Raw genomic sequence first — 21712 nt, forward strand, 5'->3', positions numbered from 1 at the left:
TTTTGCATCCAGTGTTGGAAGTAGAGGGCCTTGAAAAAAGGTGTTAAATTCTGGTGAGATCTCAATGATATTGTTTTATAGAAAATTCAAATACAATTACAGTAACAGCATTTTCATAAAGTTATTCACCATACCTCTTGTGTCATAAAGAAAATTCTGCCATAGGCATGTCATTATCAAGCTATGCCTACTGTTGGCTACATATCTTCCTCCAAGCCATCAAATCTCGTATACCATTGGAGGCAAAAGCCTAGTTATGGTGTACTGTTCCAGTTCTCATGAAGTGCTGTCTTTTTAAGTAGTAGTTCTGATTTCAGAAATATACTGTATTCCCCTAGATGGTGAAACCCTTTCCTTTGTAATAATATAATAATATTATTATAAAAAAAAGCAATAGCAGGAACCAAACTTTATTCATCCTTTCATCCTTAAAACTCCCTAGTATTTCCTGGTATTTTGTAAATGGGTAAACATCACTATTCAGATACTGTTATCCTTACTGGGACTACAAAATAAAGCAGAAGGTCCTACAGCTTGCAGATGTGCCAAAAGCCAGTAACTCCTTTCCAGACGCATTTTGCAAACCTTTCAAGCGCCATGAAGAGAGCAAAGACAAACCCAGATCTCTTTCTGGAAGCCTGTCTGGAGGTTATTCCTGTTATTCAGAACAACATTTCTCAGAATCTATAGTTCAGAGGACTGTAAAAAAATTCCTCCAAAAGGCTTTGTTTTTCTTAAATGCATAATATATATGGAGACCCATTAGAGAAACTCTGCAACTGCGAGTACTTTAGACCTTCTAAGACCTTGGTAACATTCATTAGCTGTTCACTGAGGCTGGACTATCTTTTCAGTGATATGACACAAAAGCCCTTCAGCAATAGACTATATAAAAGGGAAAACAGATCAAAGAGAATAATAGATAACTGCTTTTTTGCACGTAATATTTTAAACATGATGTTCTAGAGAAAATGCAGTATCAGTTCAGTTTGGGTGTCCAATCAATATTATAGATAGAACTTATACTCCATTTCATTAACTGACTACAAAAGACTTCCATTAAAGTGCCATTAATACATGTGAGCTCATGGTCCTTGTACTTAATAAATCAACAAAGCACACAGTTTTGCCTTTCACCTAGGTTGTTGATTGAGAAGCCACAGGCATTACTAAGTACAAAGTAGCATATGACTGCTTTTCACCCACGCTTTCCAAAGATTTCTGTAAGGAATCCATTAATGTGGTTTCAAGCAGTATTTTACTGGTAAAATGTTGCTCTCAGCTCACTGCATCATTCATCCATTGTATTCTCTAGAAAATGTCTAGTGTTTGAAGACATGATTCTCACATGTACTCCTCAGATATTTAAGATGAAGGAAACAGCATGTTTCTGCTTTGGAAAACAGTGCTGAATGAATCTGAGTAGGCATACATACACTCATCTCTCAGGTTTAACCAGCTAAAGGATTAGTAGGGTTTGATTAGATTATTGTCAAACAATTTAGTGCTTTAGATTACCAACTTTGATGTTTCTGAAAATTAATAGTATTCAGGAAAATAGTTTGATGCCATGGATCAGAAAAGAAAGATATACAGGGATGATGTTGCTAGCCAGGTAAACCTTTAGGGCCTGAGTTTTTGTGGGGGATTTTAGGGGTGTGTGCCTTTTTTTCCTAAACTAAGCACCTGAGTGCCTTCTGGCACTGCAAGGAGGTACACCTGGGAAATGTATATATTAGAACAGAGGCTCTGATCTGTCTTCCAAGATGACAGATGACATCCAGTGACATGTTCTGTAACACCTTGATAACACCTTCAGAGTTTTATTGAACTCCATAACGAAACATGTCAGTGAGGAAGTTTCTGATGGGTTTTTGAGTTTTCTGTTTCTAGGAACAAGCATCCAGAAGCTTACAACAATGAGAGAATGCTGTAATTCTTGCTTTCCTTAAGCCACCAAATTGTTAGGTAGGTTATTCCTCAAAAACTGTTTTGTTTTGTTTTTTTCAATTGGAAGCTACCAGCAACACCTTCCTTTTTTGCCACTTAATATATTTTCAAGTATACATTCTTCTGAGTGCTTTTTAGAAGATGCTGCTCACAGAACATGGAATTTATTGGTAATGATAACAGTGCCTTGAATATACGTAGAGAACCTGAAAGCCTAACTCCCTCACAATATTCTGTAATTTTTGTGTTACACGGAAGATAAAATCTGTCAGCTGTAAACCTGTTGCTGACCTTTGCTTTGCTATGATTGGGTAAAATGAAATACTACTACTCTCTTCAAGTTTTGGTGGTTTTTTTTTTGTTTGTTTTTTTTTTTTTGGTGGGGGGTAGTTGCTGGTATTTCACATCCTAGACAAATATACAGAAAAAATAATAGAGATGACAAAACCCTTTGACAGGAACTTTCCCCGATCGATAGAGAGCAATGCTGCCACAAAATTCTCAATGCCAGATGAGTTCAGAAGACCAAAAGCCAATAATACTGCTTGTCAGGTCTGTTATGAAGCAAAGGTGTCAACTGTGGCAGAGACAAAAGTGTGTAGGAGCACAAGGAGCCTCTAAATGGTGAAGGACTGCTGTAAGTGCTGCTTCCAGGTGGACAAGTTAGCTGTGGACCAGAGGCTATGACAGAGGTCCTGGCCAAACTTGCTCAATAATCACAGAACGGTTTGGGTTGGAAGGGACATTAAAGATCACCCAGTTCCAACCCCTCTACCATGGGAAGGGAAACCTCCCACTAGACCAGGCTGCTCAAAGCTCCATCCACCCTTGAACACTTTCAGGGATGGGGCATCCACAGCTTCTAGAGGCAAACTGTTCCAGTGCCTCTTCCTAATACCTAACCTAAATCTACACTCTTGTCAGCTTAAAGTCATTCCCCCTTGTCCTATCCCTATATGCCCTTCTAAAAACACCCTTGCCAGCTTTCCTGTAGGCCTCCTTTAGGCACTGGAAGACTGCGATAAGGTCTCCCCGGAACCTTCTCTTCCCCAGGTTGAACAAGCCCAGCTCTCTCAGCCTGTCTTCGTAGCAGAGGTGCTCCAGCCACCTTTGTGGCACTTCTCTGGACTTGCTGGAGAAGGTCCACATCTTTCTTGTGCTGGGAGCTCCAGAGCTGGACACACTACTCCCATTGGGGTCTCATGAGAGTGGACTAGAGGGGCAGGATCAGCTCCCTTGGCCTGCTGGCCACACTCTTTTTGATGCAGCCAAGCATACAGTTGTCTTTCTGGGCTACAAACGCACACGATAAGCTTTGCTCAGACTTTGTCAGGAGTTCTTAGCAGTCAGAGAGTTTTGCAGGGGGAAAGGGAAACAGAGTTTCCTTCAAGTTCCTGAAGAATTTAATTTTTTTTAGTATTTTAAGTCACCTGGTTTTCCTTAAAAATTACAATAGCAAAATGTCTTAGAGTGAAGTATTAGTGCTTACTACTTTCCTGGCACTAAACTCTAGAATGAAAACTGTGAGTGTAATGCTAAAAGGGCACTGCTTGAAATAATAAGAGTGGATGGTTTTCTGGTAGGAACCCATAAATTTGATGCTTCAAGTGGTTTCATTATATTATTTAATTGCGGTATTAAATGCAGTTATAAAACTATCAGAGACTTAACGAGAGGTCAGGAATCTCTTTTGGAGAGATCAGAGCACTGAAATGAGCACAGCTATGCTGTGTCAGCACAGATACTGTGTCACAGTTACAGAAAAACAACAAAAAAAACAGACTACAGAAACATTGCTAAGGCTGCTATTGACTACAGGAAGACAGGAGGCCTCTGAAGAAATCCAAACAGTTTAATTCTGAAAATGTATTTACTTTGCATGTGGGAAAGAGGTGCAAGTCCTTGAAAAATGGAAGAATGCTATCACAAAACAAGACAAAACTAAGACATACTGTTCTTTGTTAATCCATAAATGGGTATTCCATAAAGCACATCCCGACCTCACCTCTTCATTAAGTGGATTAATGCCCTGATGGGTCTATGTTTATTTCTGGCAAGTGCAACAAGCATTAGGCAAAAATAAAAAAAAATGTGATGGGGCAGGGGAGAGAAACTGAGGAAGACCAGCTGAAAATCAGCAGGAAGTGTGACAAACTGAAAACTAGGTCCTTTGGCTGGCCACCAAGGGCTGTTTTGGAGTGCTGTTTAAAGGCTGAACAGAGTTCTGAGCTACTTTCTACTGATCTACTGCATTTGGTATTCTGTGAGATGTATATTGCCTTTCACTTCAACTTGCAATGGAGATTTACAGATGAAAATACTGGAGATTTACAGATGAAAATGGTTTCTGCTTTAGTAAAACCTACTGCACAGCACTTCACCAGCTACTAAGAAGGAGAAAAATGATTGCTACTGCTGAACCCAGGACAAAAGTTTGCCACATGGTTCCAGCTCAGATATTCTCCCTAGTTCCTATGCCTGTGTTTACCGTGAATTTTTCTTCTTTACTGCAAACATAATGTCTAGTTATGTCAATAATAATGCTAGCTTGGGTGCTGGGGCTGCAAGTGACAACCTCTGAACTTAGAGGTTTTATTAAGTAATGTAAATACTTTGTATAGCATACCATAACAGTGTTGGACTTACAGAAGTCTGGCCCAATATGGTGATGCATAGTAGTATTCTGGTTTTGACTCCTTTATTTCCTTTATGAGAAAATTTACTACTCACTCTGTCAGACTTACTTCAATGTACACAAATTCCTCTACCCGTGAAAAGACACAACTGTTTGGCTTCCCCATACTCCAGTTTGGTTTTTTTGCCTCAACCCTTAACTGCAAATAAAAGCATGGTTCAGATTCCCATTCTGTTTATGCCTTATCATAAGAATATTTGCATGCATAATGTGCTTTGCAGTTTGAGAATGCATATACTCACTGCAGGAACAAACCTGATCGAGTCATTCAACTTGGCTACTGAACAGCAAGTTTGTAATTGCATTTTGGCTGTAGAGTAGAAATTAGTGATGTCACCTTAGCAACATCAGATTGCTAATCATAGTAGCAACTCTTATCTGAAAAATCAATTGATCAAATACCATTAACTATTTCTATTATTTTACAGAGTAACAGACCAGTAGAGTTTAAAAAAAAGAAACCTCCATGGCCAGGTATGTACATTGTGGTTTTGGTGGCTGTATTACTCTATTTCAAATATGTTTGGGTTTTAGATTAACTGCTTTTGATTGCCTGGAGCAATGGTTATTTTCTAGTAGGCCAATCTGCTGGTTTAGTCCAACATGCTACTGGACAGTGCCTTATATATTACAGCTGACATTTATGTTTCAACAAATCATCATAGTCACCCTAATAAGATTACAACAGCTACAGAAATTTATGGTCTGATTATAAAATATTTTTCTTTTCATTTTCTTTTCCATTTTTTTTCTTTTTTCTTTTTTTTTTTGCTTTGTACTCAAAAATGCAGCTTCCAAGCATATAATTTTCATTCTCCTGAACTGACCTGCCAGTAAGTAACTTGGCAGTTTCCTGAGGCAAAAAAATCTGCATGCATCTTGGTAGTTTATGAGCCTTGTAGCAATGATAACAAGGTGTGGATTTCCATTTGTTCCCTAACATAAAAGATCATATGCAGGTCCCCAGAAATGACAAAACATCCTATACTATTTCACCTAGAATAAATTTTTTAAAAATATAAACATTGTTCGAAAGGAAATTAATTTTCTTCTAAAACGCTTGACCAGTTTCATTGTCTTCTTCAAGCAAATCTTGTAAACAATGTTATGATGTCTCAAGCTCAGTATTTTTAAAAATTAATAGTCTGATAAACTTTTCATTTGATTTTTGGTGTTTTCATTTGACATCTTGACTGGAACAAAGTTAATAAACCAATAATGCTTTGAATCTATCTACTTTAATTTGCTAAATATGCTGTAATGTTCTTAGATCATCAGAAAAAAATGGTGGCTTTTTCCATATTTGCAGTAGGTTACAAACTTGAAAGGAAATAACTTGGCACTGTCCCTAAATTACAGTCTTTGCTCCTTTCAACAATTAATTTCATAGGGAACTGGAGGTTTTGCTTTCATGTGTAGATCTGTATATACCAATATGCATATTTCTATGTATGCAATTACTAGACTATGTTGCGGTCAAAGGCTGTTTCTTTCGATCTTTATAATAAATGGCAGTTTTATGTAATAATCCGCAAATATCAAAAAAGGTTGTGTTAAAGCCAAAGTCTGAAGCAGTTCAGCCCCAGGAGAATATTGTGCATTTTTGTGGAATCAGGCTAGCTTATACAAGGTGGGAGTTCTTAGAATTTTTTTTTTATTTATTTTAGTGAACCAGTAGTTAAAAATGATTCTGAAATACTGCAGAAAAGGTTGTTGGAAAAAATTGTTTTTGCTGCTGCAATTCATTCACAGAATGTTTGTAATTCACTCAGAATTCTTGGTTAATAAGTGTTCTGAATTTGCTGGTGACACTATTCCTTTCTCATAACTCCTTTTGCCCTTAACATTCTCATTGCCTTTTCATTGACTTCCCTTGATTTCATTCAGAATTTGATTCGGTCCTGCTGCCCACACAACTGTTTTACTCAATATTACTCAGTACAACTTCTTACTGCATAAACTGCTGAGTGAAACAAGCTGAAAAGCCATCCAGTTTCCATGCTACAAGCCCATGTCAGCTCAGGTATTTTACCTTTAAATTCCTTTCTCTCTTCACTACCCCTTTACCCCTGTGTTGCTCCTGGAAGCAGAATTATGTTTTAATGTGCAGTCTGGAAGTAGTGAGTTTTCCAGATTACTCCTCTCAGAAGCAGATTCTCCAGCACAGAGCTGGCTGAAAAGTTGTCTCCTTTACTTAAACCCTAATCAGTGACAGTCCTTCACAAGATACAGTGGTTTAGAAAGACAAAGCATGATACTCATGTCAGTACCTGGGACTATTTCAGTAGCTGATCCTGAAGGCCTTGAATTTAAGCTGCTGTGTGTCCAGCCCGTGGTGCAGACCATGATGAGACAGGCTGTGCCCCTGCAGCCCATGGAAGCTCATGGTGGAGCAGATCACCTGCAGCCTGGAGAGGACCCCACACCAGAACAGGGGAAGAGTGTGAGGAATCCTCTCCTGAGGAGGGAGGGGTGGCACAGACCACATGTGATGAACTGACCACAACTTCAATTCCCATCTCCCTGCACTGCTGGTGGAGGTAGAAAAAGCCAGAGTGAAGTTGAGCCCAAGAAGAAGGGGAAGGTGGGGGGAAGATTTTTTTTCAGATTTGGTTTTATTTCTCATAATCCTGCTCTGATTTGATAGGTAATAAATTAAACTAATTTCCCCAAGTCAAATCTCTTTTGCCCAGGACAGTAACTGGTGAGTGATGTCACTGTCCTTATCTCGACCCATGAGACTTTCATTATATTATCTCTTCCCTCTCCAGCTGAGGGCAGTGATAAAGAGGCTTTGGTGGGCACCTGGTGTCCAGCCAGGGACAACCTACCACATAGACCAACAACGAATTCCTACTCAGATGAAAAAGCAGGATAAAATTCTATATTTCACCCATCAACAACATCAGAAGCAGCATGTCATGTAATTTTACACAGCAGAGTACTGACCTATCTAAAGAGCTGGGTATGCTGATATGGACCCAGTCTACTTTGCGGTGCTCCTAATGCTTGGGGAATCTACAGTAGCCCCTTTGGACGAAGTTAATAAAGCATTACCATGAGGGCAAAGTAAGACAAGAAATCTTCCTTTCCCTGTGGTATTCAGAAAGGTCAAAAACCTCCTAGCTACTTTATGCTCCTTCCCTAGCTAAAGCTAGTGCCTACATCATTGGCTCAGAAAAATACTGGCTGATTCCTCATAGCCCAGTCAGCAGATGTTCAGGGAACAGACCTGTCCTCTAAGGGAACAATGTCTGGGAAATTTAGCTTCCAAACTCTAACAGCTAATCCCTGAGACTGTGTAAACTGTGCCTCTGAAAAGGCTTGTAAATAGATCCAAAATGGGTAAATTTTCATTGATAAATTTAAAGATGCATTATTGACACAAGGGCTATCATTCTTACAAATCTCAAATCACTCCTCCAGAGCAAACCATGCAAGAAGATAATAAAAAATAATTTTAAAAGCTGAAAACATTTTTCCTTAACACAATTCTTGGAAATTGCTGTCCATTTTTGGCAGATATTTTGTAAAAAAAAAAAATATATATATATATTCATTCCCGATGAAGCAAAAAACCCAGCATGAAAAAAATTGAGCCCAAGTGGTCAAACTTTGGCAAAGTCATTATGAAATAGCCTCCAGCTATTTATGAGAAAGTGTCAGACAACCTTAATAACAGGCACTGTTATCAGCTGGGCTATAATATACATAGCTGTCTGCACATACGCTGCTATAGCTAATTACTGAAGGCATTTCTGTTTATAACAGGATTTACACTTCCCACTGAAGTGAATGCATGATGGTCTGTAGTGCTAGGAAAGTTTTCACTGGCAAGTGTATAATATGATCATATTACCTACATGGGGCAAAGCCACTATTGATTTAAAAACACCATGCCAAGACAGACTCTAAGCCAGAAAACATCATTGCGTGTTCCATCTGTCACATACTTTAGAAATGGTTTAGACAGTTAAATTTATCTGGGTTGTTGTTTTTTTTTTTCTTGATACTTTATTTTGTGCCTCTCCTTTTCATAACTTTTTTAAATGAAGGAAAGGTAACTTTGGTCCTTAGACACAGGAATATCCAACCAAATGTATATTTCTATTTTAATCAAAATACATCAATTTTAACATCTGACTTCCATAAATTACTAGAGCCCAGAGCAAACACTTTGCATGAACTCTTGATGCTGAAGTCTCTAGCTATGATGATCCTTCAGTCTCTTAACTAAAACCGGATTCAATCCTGTCTGATGCATTGGCAAGGGAAAGTGAAATGTTACATGTTTGAAACAAGGAAACAAGAAAATTCTGTAGCTATGTATTATGTGATCATAAGGGTAAAATATCCTTGAATATCCCCATCTAGATGGTAGGAGGAAATAAATGGCTACAAATACAATGCTTAGGGAGCTCTGCAGGACATGGCAACAAGTCTTACTGCTTTTTACTCTTATTTCCGATGAGAAGCTATGGTGCAAGTAGGCCCCATCATATCCAACTTTCAAGTCTTTTTTAGACTTTTGTCAGAGAAAAGAGAAAAAAAAAAAAAAGACAACTCCAAGCATATGACTTAAACTCACATCTCACCCAAACTGATTAAGGAATACTAGAGAAGTCCACTGTAACTGAACACAGGTGATCACAAAAGCATACTGGTCTTTTGCACAGGCAGATTAACAGATCCACCCAGAAGCAGAGATCTTCTTCGTTTTAAAGATTCACTACTCACCAAGAGCTTTTAAAAAATTAAGAAAAAAGCATTATTGTTACAATGCTGTCAACTAGCTCCAATGAGATTTTTCCAGTTTAGGTAGTGTGCTTAGATTTCACATACAATTCACCTGCAAAATGTTTATCTAAACATCTTAATTAAAAACACTCAGAAAATAAGGATGTCTTGTCTGTGACTCTGAAATTATCTTCCTTCTCCATTCTTGCCATATTCTAAACTCCAAGGTAATTCATAGATTCATAGAATCAGGGAATGGTTTGTGTTGGAAGGGACCTTAAAGATCACCTCGTTTCACTTCATGATGTTTGCGTTGTGCCACTTCTCAAGCCTGTCAAGGTCCCTCTGGATGGCATCCTTTCCCTCCAGCATGCCAATTGCACCACACAGCCTACTCTCATTGACAAACTTGCTGAGGGTGCACTCTCTCCCACTGTCCATGTCACTGACAAAGATGTTGAACATTGCCACTCCCAAAACACAACCCCTGAGGAGCACCTCTTATCACTGGTCTCCACTTGGACATTGAGCTGTTGACCACAACTCTTTGAGTGCAACCATCCAACCAATTGCTTATCCATTGAATGGTCCTTCCATCAAATTCATGCCTCCCCAGTTTAGAGACAAGGATGACATGAAGGACAGTGTTGAATGCTTTGCACAAGTCCAGGTAGACAACATTAGGGTTATCTGGAACACTAATAAGCTTATTTACATAGCCACAAACTTCCATTATCCATCAGCACTGTAACCCCTTTGTAGAAGGCCACCGAATTTGTCAGGCACCATTTGCCCTTAGTGAAGCCATGTTGGCTGTCACCAATCACCCCCTTCTTTTCCATGTGCCTTAGCATAATTTCCAGGAGAATCTGCTCCTGATCTTCACCTATTGCAGGCAGTTCTTCATTCTCCCAGTCCCCACCTTTGCCTCTGCAACTTGGGCAGTGTGGCTCTAGAGCTTGCCCATGAAGACTGTGGCAAAAAGTCATTGAGTACCACGGCCTTCTCCATGTCCTGGGTAACAAGGTTTCCCATTTCCTTCTGGAAAGGACCCACATTTTCCCTAGTGGCTTTTTTATCAGTGATATACCTATAGATGCTTTTCTTGATGTTCACACTTCAATGTCCTGCTTGGCTTTTATATTTTTTTTCACTACATACCCATTGCAGGCTTTTAAGTACAGCTGTATATTAAAAAGAAAATAAATAAAATTGGTCTTCATTGTGTAGTTCAATGTAATCCAAGTTGTTCTTGGAAAAAATAATTTTCTTCCAAGATATTTTCGGTGTTCTATAATGCTTTAATTTATTTTTTAATTTTTTATTATTATTATTATTGTGATTTGTTTTCTTGAGCATTGCCTTGAGCACCTTGGAGGGGTTGGAAGTTGGTGGCTATGTAAATAAGCTTATTATTGTTCCAGATGTTTGTTTCATTTGTGGGCCAAATTCTGCTCACAATTAGACTAGGGAAATCCTGTTGTCTTCAGTGTGATTTTCACAGAAAAAAAGAAGTAAGTACTGGCCCTGAGTCTCAGTTTTAGTAATTTTTTGTTTATCTCACAGCTTTACCACTTGTTATGTAAGTCAGCCCTTTAATTTGTAGACAGTATCCTAAATTTTCTTTTGGTGGAAGGAATTATCTATCTCCTCTTGAAACCCTTTTCTACCTCTGCACATATTTCCTGTTAATCCTTCCCATTATAGGCATCTATCAATGTTTGAGTTACTACATCAGGCACCCAAACTCTACATACTGTACCAACAGAGAGAAAAAAGACTGCTTCAAATCTAAAAATCAAGTAGCAAAGGTATATACAGAATGCTAGAAGGGGTGAAGTAATACTAAAATTCTTACTGTAGCCCATTTTGGAAAATTATTTACAAGTTAAATCTTTACCAGTTGCTCACTTCTTTTACACAATATCTGCATTAAGTTATTTCTATTCATTTGCTTATTCTGTGGTTTCTGTTTTCATTTAAATTATTTTAAAAGCAGTTCTTTAAAGTACTTTTTCCCCTAAATAGGAGCCTTAAACTTTGAGTTCCCAGCTCACGTGCTGGACCAATGCCATCCATGCAGTTCTTCTCACAGTAGGGTGGCAAGTCCTGAGAACACTCACCAAGCAGACAAATGTACAACTCACTACAGTGTTTTAAAATCTGAAGAGACCACAGAATGAGTTATACCCATTTCCATCTCTTTAGTGCAGCAGCCTTGACTTTATACCTCTGTTGTAACTGGAAAGAAGTTATTTCTATCTAAATAATAGAACTGGATATTCCCATCCAAAAATACATGCTCTAAAGTGGAAAGTGCCTGTCATACAAGACTCCTGCCAAGAGGCAAATACTCAAAAAAGATGGGAAACAGAATTCCTGATTTCTTGCATACTGTATAAAATGATTCTGTATTAAACAAAAAACAACAGCAGTAATTGCCACCACTCATATTATATTTTATGAAATGGTAGTTTGCTGTCATCAACAGTTAAATAAAAATTATCAAAATAATCCTAGTACCAGCTCTAAAGTAAATTTACTGAATTATTTTTATCATTTTTCAGGAGGACTCTACTATAGCTACAAAAAGCTTTTGCTCTATTTTTGTCCAAGTGTTGTATTAAATTGGAAAGGAGCAGTCCTTCCCACAGATTTTGGTAAAAACAGACTTTTGGTTTGCCATAGACTTTGCGGATGCTGAATATTTTTCAGGGTCCAAAAAGTGATTATACAAAATTATGAATACCTTCAACAGTAGTGAAGAACAATGACACTGTATCTATCTCAGTCTCTACAACCAAGATTTTTTGGAAGCTGAGAGGTTACACCAAATGAGCATGTTTTTATAAATTGGTCTTAGGGTCTTTCATCAGCAACAGTCAGAGTTGAGACATGGGGCCAGGCAGAACTCTGGTTTGATTCAGTACATCATTCAGACAAGTGCTGCATCTCAAAAAAAACCAGTACATGAAAACAGACAAAAACTAGGTAAAAGTAGTTTAAAATCTGGACATACAACATGCAAACATTTTGATCAAGTATGTAGCTGTAGTACCTTATGCTCCTTCCCTTGTCCCTGACCTCAACTTCACTTTAACTCATAGTTCACTATGCATTACAAAAAGAGTACTTGCATTGTCCTTTTGAATGACTGATGTGTTTTGCCTATTTAGTTTATAAACCAAATTTCTGAAGCATTTAAAATGAAGAGTTTAAAACTCAGGCAACTGTATTTAAGACAACTACAGCTGTTCAGGGAACCAGCAACACAGCACATTAACAGGTCACTCAACAAAATGTTCTTTGCAAAGGAAATGGATAAACAAATAAAAGAAAAAAACTAGGAACAAGCTGTCTAGCAGAAAGCCTTAGCACTTGGAGTAAATCACTGCTTTGAGGTCACACATTAAAAAAAGATATGCTAAAAATACCTAAACAGCTCCCTGAGCAGAGCCATGCTGAGTCACACCTCACTGAGGATGGCAGGAACATCATCTGTAATTCAAACAGTGTATTTCCATCTGTATACCAGTTACCTGAGATCACTGGCACTCCTGTAGTAGCAGCATCAAATATCAGTATTTAAAAATAATTTCTGAGGTAATGTGAAGATAGGGGCCAGGTAATCTCCTGGGCATGAGGGATGGCAAATTCAAAGGAAAACAAGAGTAGGAAGGTGGTCCTGCTGTATGGCTTCTTCACTGTGCCTCACACAGAAAACCCGTACTGCTCCTGAAGAGGCATAAGGAAGAAAGATATCCAGCAGCTTCTATTTACAAAAATACTGGTTTTGTAGCTACACCCACCAGAACTTCAATTATCTTTTCCTCTTTAGCAGAACAATGAGACAAACAGCAAATAGAGATATGGCAAAATTAGGTTTGCAGAAGGAACAATTAGGAGGAGCCTATGATGAGAATGTGTTAATTTACTATGTCTCTTCATGTAGGTTTACTTATTATCATTCACACCTTTAAAAACATTTTCTAAATAACCAAAAAGTAGACAAAAATTAAGCAGGCCTTAGAAAGTAATTTAGCAGCTCCAGCATGACCTACCTCTTGCAAAGCTATTATCCCTTAAACAGCCCCTTGTTCTGCAAAAGCTTACGGAAGGAAAGTGTGCATGTTTCCCATTTGAGGTTAATTACACAAAATTAAAGCCATTCCATGACCATCAGAGCTAATGTTTGGTTTCCAGTGGCTTTGTGTCTTGTGGCTGGCTGAGTGCTTTACTGAAATATAACAAGGCTGTCTAGTAGAAAGCATTTTTGACTAACAACTGGCTTTGTCTAGTGTCTGATAAGGTTCAAACCCCAGTTCAGACTTTGCCCATGCACAGGTCATTCAAAGATGTTTCCCCATCTCTTCCAGGCTTATCTGTTACTAGTCTAAACATGACAATTATGACTGATTCTGCCTTTTTAATTCAATACATGGCAGTAAATGGCAGGCTTGTTAACAATTGCTAATTACACCATACATAAAAACTAATGGTTGCAAGTCACATTTTTTTCAGGTCATCATTTACGGAAAACCAGTTTATCTGTCTGACTCATTATCATGGAAATGACATTCACATCCAAGGAAGATACCTGAAGTGCTGTGACTAACAGACATTCCAAATAGTAAAAGTCCTCTTATTTTTGTGCATATATTGCACATTATAGGTTGAAAAGAAAAATTACACCAAATGACCTTGCATGGGAAAGAGGTCTGGCATAATACCAGCTAGAAAATCTGCCAAAATATTGCTTTGTTGAAACTGGCTAATGTTTTTCAGACTCTGATATCTTTGACTGATGTCTCTGCCAAGAAGACTATGATGTGGTGAGTTAAGAACACTGTATCTTGACTTCCTTTAGTAGGTTTACCTTTCTAAATGTGGTAAAAAAATCTGGTATTAGGGCAAGCATATAACTAGGACAAGCATACAGCTACAAAAAAGAGAATTCATAATTGTTCCTTGGGTGTAATCATCATAAAAGTTTAGATAGGCCTGGGAGAGATCCTAATGAGAGAGAGATAAGTCAGTCAGGTTTACTGTTTTCCTCTTTTTGATAAGTATTTGGTCAAAAGTAAATCACATACTTTCTACTTGTAAACATTGTAGCACAGTTTCCCTAGCTGAATGCAAAAAATTCTGCTCCAATAAACTTGAAAATTGTTCAAGTCAGAAAAGCTTCTATGGATATAAATCTGTTTTTAAAATCATGTTTAATTCCTTTTTTTTCGGATTTAAAGTCAGACCTGTAGTACTAATTTCTAAATTTCAAGCAAATAACAGATTATTTTTTTTCTTTTCATTCTAACTAAGGAGGAAATAGTAATCTGTATTATCAAATTGTCTGTAATTCATACTGCAATTATATTAGTGTTAATGCATTTACCTCAGCTAAAAGCTCACATTTGCGCATGTTCACCAAAACATAAAAATCTATCCTATTTTTTACTATTTTTAACTGGAAAATTTAATTTGTAAGAAAGTTTCATGCATCAGCCAGTCAAGAAGTAATACAATTACACATGACTTGTGTAACTATTAAAAGACAGTGAATGGGAATTTTTGGACTGAAATACCATGTATTTTATCTGCTTCCAGTAATAGAGTTATTTTGCAAAAGGATTTATGAAGAAAATGAGAACCAAATACGGTCACATGGCTATGTTTTCAGTTATACTGTGTTTTTTATTATACTGTGAAAAATTGAAATTGGGATTTTTTTTTTTCCTGTTCTCAGTTACATGCAAAGATTCCATTAAATTACATCAAGTATATTTTTAGTGTGAGTATCTAATATTTGTGTCACTTATCCAGAAAGGAACTTTAAGGATCTTTTTTGATAAATCTTACTGAGATGTTAGTCCTTGCAATCAAAATAATATCTATGAACACCTAGTAGAATTTGAAAAGCATCTGTATTGAAAAGAGAGATGTGGTTAGCCTGCCAAGCACATAAAGTTGCCATACTTGTTTTGGCCTCTTCTGATAGTAAAAAGAATTAATCACCATATCCATGATGTCAATAATGAAATGTGAGTTTTTTTAAAGAATAAATATTGAGTGATTCTAGTATCAACTGGTGAGAAGCCTGTAAGCAGAATGAGAGCTTAATGCAAGCAGCCTACTGGGAACTGGTAATTCCATTAACTATATTACAGCTAATATAATCAACTATGTTAAACATATTTATGTATAATTCTAAATGTTTAAGACCATTTCAGTGTCCACTTCCATGGACAAATGTTTCAGCAACATGAAGTCTCTACTAGATTTTGCTGCTTAATACCAGGGTTTTTAACATTTAACAATTCTTTGGCATTAATTTATTAAGGAGCCTCTCTGCTAAAGACACTTTAATCCCAGGCTAAAGAACTGCATCTATACTGTGAAGTGCTCATTAAAACAGTTAATGTAATATAGGGCTGCACAGCTCAGCACAAAACAGCACAGATATAACCTCAGTCTAAGCAGCAGCATACAACTGGGAACCATCAGAACCAGAGAAGCTGCACTACAACACAAACCTTTCTATAAAATATAACTGCCAGATTGTAAAGCAGCCTTGGTAGATACTCAGCCTCTCCAAGAAGTCAGGAAACAAAACAAGACAAAATTTCAGAATGTCAGGCAAGGAATGGGAGATCAAAATGAGTTAATTAAGGCTGTTGTGTAAGAGGGACCTCTATTCACATGAGATCAAAGGTTTCAAAGGCATGTATTTTTGTATCTTAATTCAGACATATTTTTCTGAAATCTTCCTAATTGTATGACAAGCATTTTGAATTGAATGTAAGATATTTAAACTGGTCTCTTCCAAAACATATGCCTCCCACAGTATGCTTGGCCCATAAAAAAGAAATGGGATAGCTACTAGTAAACACGCATATATTTTATTTAATCTAACGATATACAGAAAAGTTTATACTTTCCAAGCTATCTTGAGAATTTAAGTTTTTACTACAAATACCACTATGCCCTATTTAAACAGTGAGAAACTGATTATTATTTTGGCTTGTGTGATATTAAACTGGTATGGTTAAGTGTGACTTAAATAGAAATTTGCCTTTTTTTCTTATTTCTGACATCATAAACCTCTAATTCAGCAAATTCCATAAGCACGTACATACTTCGAGGTATATCAGTAGTCCCACTATTCACGGGGTTAAAATGAAAGACATGTTTGAATTCTATTTTTACTGAGACCTAAATTAAAGCTAATTCCAGTTAAGTGACTGAAGTCACTCTGAGCTAGTAAGAACAGAGACAGACTCTTGTTTAAGCTTCCTGAGCCCTGCTGAACTGAGACTCTGATGTGTCATGGTATTAGATTCAAAGCTGGCATAGAAAATCGAACTTAGTTTAGCTCCTAGCTTGTAGTTCAAAGGAATCATTTTTTAAATACTTCAAAAACACGCAGACTTCTTTTAATGAAATTAAAATGTGGCAGTGCCATATAAGAAGCACTTTCTGAGACTTATTCCTGTCATCAAACACTAACATTACAACACTAGTATTGTACTCACTGTTATACAGAGAAATGTGAGTTCTGAAGGACCAAATTCTATATGTAATCACATTTAACACGAGGCCTGAAGGAAAGGTAATCTTCTGGGATCCCACAAAACAGCTGGATAAAAGAACATTTGGGTTTTATTTTGTCACAGTGTGATATTTTGTGCAACTGCAAATTTGTTTCCTGTTGCTGAATTCAGACTTTTCAGGGTTTTCTAACACTGATATTCAAAGTAACTTATAACTGGAGTTTATCTCTAAAGAAATATAACATAGGAAGCTATAATTCTGAGAACTAGGATTTAATACATCTGAGCAACTGTGACAGTCTAGCTATACATCTGCACATAGAAATCCCTATTTTTTCAAGATGAACAAATAGTAAACAGTTCATGCAAATGAACAAAGTGTTGTGCAAAGACCACCCACCCAAATTTCTCAAAACATGGTTTCAGAAGACAAATGAAGGAAAAGGGTTTCAATCTGTATTTCACAGGTTAAGGTGACAGCTAAAGACACAGCAGCCAATAAAAGCAATGCACAGTGTCTTGGTTTAGTTGTTTGTCAGGGAATTCTGTATTTGCCTTACAACAGCTGATAATAGTCACAATATTCAAGTATTGTGTTTCAACTCTGGAAAAAAAGCAGTAACAAAAAATCACTTGGTCTGAAGGATTAATGCAAGATGTTGACTGGTTTAAACAGTACCTCAGAGGTTCTGCAAAACTTTGATGTTTTTCCTCAAATATCTGTCAGTCTACTCAGCTCCAATCATTCAACAAAGAGAACTTAAGTATTTTCATCTCAGACCAGGATCAAAGGTAAAACATCAAACTTCTAACAAGCAGAAATTTTCTAAAAGTTTGCTTCAGAAATTTCTCTGTGATTTTCTGGGTATTTGAGGGATCTAACAGTTTCATGTTAGATCATGAGTCTTTTACATTGCTTGACATACCCCGTCAGTTCAACACTGAACTGCTTTACAATAAATCCCATAAAAACCAATCCAGGATCAATATTCCATCATGTTAAGCATTGAATCAATTAGTGAAGGTAATAGCATCTTTTCAATAGGACATGAAGCCAGTATTAAACAGCTAAGTAAAATACGCACGTTAAAATAAACTGGGGGGGGGGGGGAAGGGGGGGGGAGGGGTTTGAAAGTTAGCAGAATGAAATGCTAACAGTTTAACTAAAGTTACCAAGTCTTCGCTTGTCAGTTCAGAGCCCTCTGTTACCCTGCAGCCTTTACAGTTGCAAATCTTGTATTTTAATGGGCCCTCATTAGCAGAAAGTAATTTTTTTTTTAAAAAGTAAAATCAAACATCAACAAAACCCCAACTCTTATACACTGCAGCATCAGCTTATGTTAGAGTATATCAGATGTTCAGGCTTGAAGGCCCAAAAAAGACAAGTTTGCCTCCTCAAACATGATGCAAACCTCTCATTCATTCACTCTGAGAAAATAATCTGTATAAGTAATTTAAAATAACATGGAAATCAGATATCTCAAAGATACCGTAAGAACAAACAAAATCAAGCAAATAACAAAACGTCCCAAACAAACAAAGCCCACCATAAAAATATCATGAAAATGAGCCAGACTATGTTCATTAAGCAATTTGGTCTGCCAGCAATACAGATTTACTCCCATTCACACCTACCCCCATCTTTAAGATACTTATCCCATTCATGCAAGTAACATCTGGTCCATCAGCGTGATTTAGTATTTTCTGTTCCTTCATGCCTTTCTTCTCACTGCTGAAGGTGTTTCTGCATTGTTCCTTAAACACCAGCAATGCAGTCTGAATGATCATCTATAACAAATGTAGATGCTATAATAACAACAGGTTTCTGATTTTTGTGAAGTATTTCTACAGAATATTTAAAGTTTAATATTATTTTGCACTATAGATAGGAAAAAAGTCAAGTAGACCAAGCAGACTTTTCTCCCTTCACTTGGGAGAAGATTTTATTTAAAAAAAAAAAAAAAGTAGCAACGCACGTCTGAATAAGAACACACCACTGATCACATCAGCTCCAACAGTAACCACTCCACAAGTAGTCTGGCCAGTCCCGGACACTGTATTCATAATGGACACTGTACTTATATGCATTTTCTTGGGGCATCAATGCATCATTTGAAAGTGTAAGTGACATCTGCTAGGTTCATTGGGCTGACCTTTCAAGGCTTCTTTATACATAAGAATTATTCAAAGTGTGCTTCCGAATTTTTGAAATCACCATATCAAACTTTCAGTCTCAGAAATTTAAGTTTAGATATTGGATTTTTTCCAAATCAATCATGTGAGCATTTGAAGAACAATCATCACCAGATATTCTCTTTCTTCCCCACCTTCCATCCTCTCCCTCTTCACTTCCCTCTCCCTCTCCCTTTTATTTTTCTAACTATGCTGTTAAAAAGAATACTAGAGGAATTAATTCACGCCTTTCCCAGACAAAGAAGAGAAAAAATATATAAAGAGAAGTAAAACTAGCTGTTAAAGGAATGATTAACCAGCCCAGATTAATTCTAGAATCTGACTAAAAGCTAAACAGTATGAGTCAAAAAAAGGAATTATTAAAGTGCATGTCAATGTTAGTTATGCAAGGTAACAAATATTTTCGTGGAGCATGTGATTTTAAGGGGGAACGGTGTTTTCCTGCTTGATTCTTCTTTTCTTGCTCTTTTTCCCCTCTCTTTTTCTCATACACATTGCATCTTCTGTAACTGTGATGCAGAACCAGTAAAATGTAGCTGAAAGCAAGTACCCCAATCAATGCTGTCATGATTCTTCCACATTTCTAGCTGGCTGATCAGAAACTTAGGCTGTGCTTGAAGTCCTCCACTCATGAATGTCTGAATCAGCACCTCAGGCAGAAATTGCATTTTCTGCCTTGTTTCTCTTTCCTGACCCCTTCTTTGAACATTTGTCTTCTTTTGTCCTCCAGGAAACAGGATAAGAGTAAGTATCAACAGAAAATCTGGGAAACCCAAACAAGCTGAACTATCTTCTCTTTTTATCCCAGAAAAACTATTACTCATTTTAATATAATCTAAAAGACAGCTGAAGAAGGGAATTTCCCTATAAAATCTGACTGCAGCTAAAAGGGAGAGAGACAATATTTTACTGCAAGTTTAATTCAATATTTCAATCAATTTAACCATTTTCCCTTTTCCTGGGTCTGTAATTGAAGGATAGATTTGGAATGCCAGTTATTACAATGGGAGTTTGCCAGCAATAACTTGAAACAAAACCCCAGACCATGCTTCACTGTTTATGTTGTAACTGTGAACATGGGTTATATTAATATCTTATCTTTTGTTGGGCCCCAGACACTCTATCTTCAACACAGCACCTCTTTCTGCTAAGTAAAAGCAAAACTAGTTTGTGCTTTCTACAGTTTATTATCACCACATAAGAACACATTCCCAACTGCTTATAGCTTTGCTAAGTTTTAACCATTTCCACATTTGAAGCACTCCCTGCTGTGTATACCTCAGAGACTGCTGGGGAAAGTGTCAGCTAAGGCTCCTCAGTCACTTCCAAGAAAGTGATTTCCAAGAATCTTGATTAAAAAGCAATGAGACGAGGAGTGAGGCAAGATGTGATACTGAGACTGACTGGGCAAGAGCCCATGGGGCACAGATCCTGTACAAAGAAGGGTAAGCAATTACATTATTTATCATAACACACACTTGTAAAGAGACCGAATTAAGGTGGCACAGGGAATTTGTAATTCTCAGACTTCATAATTTATAAATACTTGACGTGCAATGTTAATATTGTTATTTCAATGTGGTGTTTTGGTAGATACTATTTTCTAAGACATGGTGTAACAAAGAAATTGAACACTTTTTGCATTGTGAAAATGAACATTTAGGAGTTTGGGAATCTCTAGGTATAGTTCACTTCTTTCTGAAGTGCCATGACCCCATACTGGTTCACTGTATTGAAAACACATGCCTGGTTAACAAGTTACTGAGGAGTATAGTGGCACTTGCAAGCAACCACAGCAAGTCAATATTTCTGATCTACTCTTTCCAGAATAAGGGATCACTCTTGGATATATCTTTAAACAAAGAAGATGAGGTTTTTGCATATCTAGCAAAAATCTTGTGAAAACAATTTGTAAATGATGTTCTTACTTAAGAAAACTTTTGTCAGATCTAGGCAATTTGGCATGCCTTTTATTTATAAAATAGAACCTTGAAAAGCTTCCCCTGTTTTTGTAATTGCATGGTGAAATAAAAGGAAGATTTCTTTTTCCAGTGTTGCCTCTCTCATTTGTTTCATAATCTACTACACTATAGAGAATAAAAAGGGCACAATATTTTTATGTCTAAACCCAAATGAGAACCCAGTCCCCATAAGACTTTGAGTTTCTTCAATTTCCAGTCATAGCAGGCAATTTAGCACCTCAAAAGAATTAAGCATAAGGAAAAGGTCATGGCATTTTCATTAAAAAAAAAAAAAAAATTCAATATCTTTATTCCCATTCTCCTAATGTTCATTTTCACTATGAACAGTGTTGTCTTTCTGTACCTATATGCTTCGTTAGTAAAGACAGAGAGATGCCAGCTATTCTCTAATAAGGAAAATCATATCTCTAAGGAAATGGTATTCAAAATGTAAGTTGTCAGTTTAAGGCAGAGGGAAAAAACTAGGGCGGTATTTTACAATAGTGCAAATGAATTGTCCAATCAACCACGTCAGATCCACTGACATATGGGCCTTAATTTTCACAGCTCTGAGTTCTTTTGTTAAACAGCAGAACTAAAACCTGCAAGTCCTCAACTGATAAATACCT

The sequence above is a fragment of the Pezoporus occidentalis genome, unplaced genomic scaffold, assembly GCF_034315485.1.
Source record: "Pezoporus occidentalis ecotype Australia unplaced genomic scaffold, CSIRO_AGI_Poc_V1 ctg4, whole genome shotgun sequence".
In the NCBI taxonomy this organism is placed as follows: domain Eukaryota; kingdom Metazoa; phylum Chordata; class Aves; order Psittaciformes; family Psittacidae; genus Pezoporus; species Pezoporus occidentalis.